At 39.8% G+C, this 6,085-nt stretch overlaps 1 pseudogene; it reads left to right on the top strand.

Annotated features, from left to right (window-relative positions):
• Nucleotides 1-2,132: 2,132 nt before the first annotated feature.
• Nucleotides 2,133-3,506, top strand: LOC113261010 (integrin-linked protein kinase-like; annotated as a pseudogene).
• The last annotated feature ends 2,579 nt before the right edge of the window (nt 3,507-6,085 follow it).

Genomic DNA, 6,085 nt, shown 5'->3' on the forward strand with positions numbered 1-6,085 from the left:
CCTGATTCTCCCTCTCCCTCTGCCCGTCCCTCCACTTGTTCTCTCTCTCTCAAATAAATAAATTTTAAAAAACCTGATAAATGAATTCAGTAAAGTCACAGGATAAAAGATCAACATACAGAAATCTGTTCCATTTCTATACACCAACAATGAAGCATCAGGAAGAGAATTTAAGGAATCAATCCCATTTACAATTGCACCAAAAACAATAAGATACCTAGGAAAAAACCTAAAAGAGGTGAAAGGCTTATACTCTGAAAACTATAAAACGCTGATTAAAGAAATTAAAGACGACACAAAGAAATGGAAAGATATTCCATGCTCATGGATTGGAAGAAAAATATTGTTAAAATGTTTATACTACCCATAGCAATCTACACATTTAATGCAATCTCTATCAAAATACCAACGGCATTTTTCACAGAGCTAGAACAAATAATCCTAAAATTTGTGTGGAACCAGAAAAGACCTGGAATAGCCAAAGCAATCTTGCTGGAGGCATCACAATCCCAGACTTCAAGTTATAATACAAAGCAGTAGTGATCAAAACAGTACAGTGCTGGCACAAAAGTAGACACATAGATCAAAAGAACAAAAAAGAAAACTGAGAAATGAACCCACAACTATATGGTCAATTAATCTCTGACAAAGCAGGAAAGAATATCCAAGAGGAAAAAGACAGTATCTTCAAAAAATGGTGCTGGGAAAACTGGACAGCCAAATGCAAAAGAATGCTACTCGACCATTTTCTTACACTAAACAGAAAAATAAATTCAAAATGGATTAAAAACCTAAATGTGAGAACCTAAACCATAAGAAATCCTAAAGGAGAATACAGGCAGTAACCTCTTTGACATCTGCTATAGTAACTGCTTTTTAGATATGTCTCCTGAGGCAAGGGTAACAAAAACAAAAAATAACTATTGGAATGTCATCAAAATAAAAAAGATTCTGCACAGAAAAGGAAACAATCAACAAAACTAAAAGGCAGACCTAGAATGGAAGAAGATATTTGCAAGTGACATATCTGATAAAGGGCTAGTATTCAAAATCTATAATGAATTTATCAAACTCAACAACCAAAACCCAAATAATCCAGTTAAGAAATGGGCAGAAGACATAAATAGACATTTTTCCAAAGAAGACATACAACGACAAACAAACATGAAAAGATGCTCAACATCACTGATCATCAGGGAAGTATAAATCAAAACTACAATGAGATATCACCTCACACCTGTCAGAATGGCTAAAATCAACAACACAGGTGTTGGCGAGGATGTGGAGAAAGGGGAACCCTCTTTCACTGTTGGTGGGAATGCCAACTGATGGAACCATTCTGGAAAACAGTTTGGAGGTTCCTCAGAAAGTTAAAAATAAAACTATCCTGCAATCCAGCAGTTGCACTACTAGGTATTTACCTAAAGAATACAAGGATACTAATTCAAAGGGATACATGCACCCCAAGGTTATAGCAGCAGTATCTACAATGGCCAAATTATGGAAACAGCCCAAGTGCCCATCAGCTGATGAATGGATGCAAAAGAAGTGGAATATTACTCAGCCATAAAAAGAACAAAATCTAGCCATTTGCAATGGCATGGATGGAGCTAGAGAGTATTATGCTAAGTGAAATAAGTCAGAGAAAGACAAATACCATATGATTTTATTCATTTGTGGAATTTAAGAAACAAAACAAATGAACATAGGGGGGAAAAAAAGAAAGAGAGAGGCAAATCAAGAAACACACTTCACTACAGAAAACAAACTGATGGTTACCAGAGGGGAGGTGGCGGGGGGATAGGTGAAATAGGTGATAGGGAATTAAGGAGTACATTTGCTGTGATGAGCACTGGGTATTGCATGGAAGTGTTGAATCACTATACTGTACACCTGAAGCTAATGTTACACTGTATGTTAACTAACCGGAATTTAAATAACAACTTTAAACAAAGAATTTGAGAGAAGGGCAAAGAAGGTGAGAAGGAGGGAGGAATGGGGGCCTGGAGAGGACCAGGGGTGAGCCAATGGTAGGCTCAGCCAGAGGGGATTTCCCCGAAGAAGGTTCCTCCAGCCCAAGTTCCCATCTACGGTGTTCCCCAATCTAGGGGACTCAGCGCCCAGACGCTGCTATGGGCAACATTTTCACTCAGTGCCAGGAGGGCAATGCGGTCGTCATTTGCCTGTGGTTGGACAACAGACAACAACCTCAACCAGGGGGATGATCATGGCTTCTCCCCCTTGCACTGGGCCTTCCGAGAGGGCTGTTCTGCTGTGGTTGAAATGCTGATCATGCAGGGGACATGAATCAATGTGATGAACCGTGGGGATGATGCCCCCTGCACCTGGCAGCCAGTCATGGACACCGTGATATTGTGCAGGAGCTGCTGCAGTATAAAGCTGACATCAGTGCAGTGAAAAAGCATGGAAATGTGCCCCTGCACTATGCCCATTTTGGGGGCCAAGATTGGGTTGCAGAGGACCTGTTGACTAATGGGGCCCTTGTCAGCATTTATAACAAGTACGAAGAAATGCCTGTGGACAAAGTCAAGGCACCCCTGAGAGAGCTCCTCCGAGAGTGGGCAGAGAAGATGGGCCACAACCTTTACCATATTCCATACAAGGACACATTCTGGAAGGGAAACACCCACACTCAGCCCTGAAATGGGACTCTGAACAAACACTCTGGCATTGACTTCAAACAGCTCAACTTTCTGGCAAAGTTCAACGAGAATCACTCTGGAGAGCTATGGAAGGGCCATTGGCAGGGCAATGACATCCTCATGAAGGTGCTTAAGTTTCGAGACTGGCATACGAGGAAGAGCAGGTACTTCATTGAGGAGTGTCCCTGTCTCGGGATTTTCTCGTGTCCAAATGTGCCCCCAGTGGTAGGTGCCTGTCAGTCTCCACCTGCTCCTCACCCCACCCTCATCACACACTGGATACCATATGGATCACTGTACATGACGACACCAATTTCATTGTGGACCAGAGCCAGGTTGTGGAGTTTGCATTGGACATGGCAAGGGGCATGGCCTTCCTACACACATTGGAGCCCCTCATCCTAAGACATGCACTCAATAACTGTTGTGTAATGATTGATGAGGACATGACTGCCTGAATCAGCATGGCCGACAACAAGCTCTCCTTCCAATGCCCTCGGCGCACGTATACACCTGCCTGGGTGGCCCCTGGAGCTCTGCAGAAGCCTGAAGATACAAACAGATGCTCAGCAGACATATGGAGTTTTGCACTGCTTCTGTGGGAACTGGTGACATGGGAGATACCCTTTGCTGACATCTCCAACATGGAGACTGGAATGAAGGTGGCACTGGAAGGCCTTCAGCCTAACATCACACCAGGCATTTCCTCCCATGTGTGTAAGCTCATGAAGATCTGCATGAATGAAGATCCTGCTAAGCAGCCCAAGTTTGACATGATTGTACCTATCCTGGAGAAGATGCAGGACAAGTAGAGCTGGAAAGCCCTTGCCTAAACTCCAGAGGTGTCAGGACACAGTTAGGGGAGTATGTCTTCCCAAAACAGCAGGCCTCTGGTTGCCTCCTCTGCCTCCAGTCATGGTACTACCCCAGCCATGGGGCCCATTCCCCTGACCCATCCCTACCACGGCAGCCCCCAAAGGGGCTAGGCTCAGAGCTTTGTCACTTGCCACACAGTATCTCCCAGCATGGGAGGAACCAGCCCTGCCTGTCACAATAAAGTTTAGTATGGGGGGGAAAAAAGGATTTTACGGTCCTCGATGAAAGACACCTATACAGAAAAAAGAAATAAGAAAGAATCAAAATAGTTTCAAGGCAAAGAGGAGAAAAAAACAAGCAATCAAATATGATGCAAAAGGAGAATGAAGTAATACCATAATATACTAGGTGGTGTTGAAACACAGGACAGGAAATATTTCCTTCAAGGTAGGAAAAGATGAGGGAAGATATCTGGGAATAGGTGGGATTTGAATTTGAATTCAATAGACAAGAAATGAATATAAATTAACAAAGACATATCAGGTCAAGGGAAAAGCTACAAAATCACAAAATTCTTGCTGAATGAGTATTTTTGTGATGTGAGTATGTAGTGTACATGGGAGGGATGTTGGTAAAGACAAAGCTAAGAGAGACCGACTGGAATCACATAGAGGAAAATCTTGGGCTACGTGCTAAGCAATTTAGGGCAAGGGAGAAATAGGAAAATTTTGAGAAGTGTATGACATGAGAATTCAAGCAGCTTTAAAGCAGAAGGAACTGGATGAGGAAAGAACAATTACATAATTACTGTAACAATAAAGGTAAGAAAAGATGGCAATCAGAACTAGGTCAGTGACAATATTCTTTAAGAATAGGAGCTGTTTTTTTTTAATATTTCGTAGACCTAACAAACTGCCTTGCATAAAATCAGTGCTTAAAGATTATTTTTTGATAGAAAGGATACAATTGTAAGGAATTCCTTCTTGTCCCAGTGCATGATAGAACTCACCTCGTGATGTTATGAATTAGCTTTTAATCTCTTCATATTTTCAGGAATAAGGATTAATTCTTGGAAAATACGAATATATTAGCTTGTATACACTGAAAGAATTGGGTTGCCAGTATGAATTTGAATACAAAATTTAGATTGTTAACTCAAAAGCTAAAAGTATCACAGAGAAGTAATTTACTCTAGTTGCTTGATTTTTAGAAAGACAAATTATCCAAGGGAATAATGTCAATAATATAAAATATTTCACTAAATGAAGAGTATTGGCCTCATTTCTTGCTTAATATAAGAAATATAGGAATCACATTCTTGAATAATTGATTGTAAGAAATTTTTTCTGAGTATATCATATAATCCTATTTCCTTTTCAATTTTCATTTTATCTATTTTCCCTATTCTATACATTATTAAACAGACAACCTCAGAATCCACGTATTTATTTAGAGCTCCATTCTCAGGGCTGAGTTATCTTACTGTTAGATGTTTGAGTTGCAAGATTATCCTTTGGAATTCCAAAAACTACCTTGGAGCAGCCATCCAGACCTTACCTCGTGGTTTGGATGCTTTGTCTGCCTCCTTACTGCCAATATCTCCCATTTGTCCATTGTAGATAAGAGCAAGTGGGATTTCAGTTTGGATATTGGTGAATAGGAGCTGTCACAAGGAATTTGAACAGTTCAGCACTCCTGAAATGTAGTTATTTCCTCCCTCTTCCTAGTGCTCATTATCTGTACTTCCCACATCCACGCACTGGCAAATGCGGCCCAATTCTGAAGTAGGATGTCTCTGTTCCCTATGAAGCATATAAACTGCAAGAATATCATCTACAATTCTTCTAATACTCCCACCATAATCTTTTCAACCAAGAACTCCTGAGGGCTTATTATTTAAGAAAAGTATGTAACTCTATGTTTATTTATTTTTACCCTTTTATTATCTCTTCTAATTTCATTTTTCTTCTGTATTTTTGTCAAGGTTGTGGCTCTAAACTATTAAGCTTCTGCTACAAGGAGCTCTTTAGGATAAAGATCAAAGGCAAATATGAAGAAGCCTAACATTGAACTGTCTCTTCAGTAGGGAACACGTGTTGTAATATTAACATCATATACATGGAAATAATTAATTACATTTAAAATGAAAAGTGGGAAATCCCTTGTCAATGAAAACCTGAACTTGCATATTAAGTTCCTAAGAGGCTCATGAAGATTATTAATCAATGTGTTTTCATCATTTCTTAAAAAATAAACAGAACTTTTAAGCTGAAGTAGTCTAAAAAAATAAGGCTCAACTGCTTTGTCATCATTATCTGAAAGCCACCATTAATATCTAGGTTTGTTTGGAATAAAAGATGAATGCTGCATTTTTTATTTTTTTTGAGAAATATAGTTTCCCAAATGAAAGGTCCTTGGGAACTCTAGAAGTTAAGGTTGACTCTATTAGGTCTGCAACAGATGTGTCTGCCCTAAAGAAAGCCTCAGCCACAGAGAGAGGGGGACATCCTACTACATTTTTAAACTCCAACATCATGACAATTATAAAAGACTAAAAGTAAAATTATTTTACATTCAAGAACTTGATATAAAGCCATACTCAAGAA

This window comes from Ursus arctos, unplaced genomic scaffold, assembly GCF_023065955.2.
Source record: "Ursus arctos isolate Adak ecotype North America unplaced genomic scaffold, UrsArc2.0 scaffold_29, whole genome shotgun sequence".
Lineage (NCBI taxonomy): Eukaryota > Metazoa > Chordata > Mammalia > Carnivora > Ursidae > Ursus > Ursus arctos.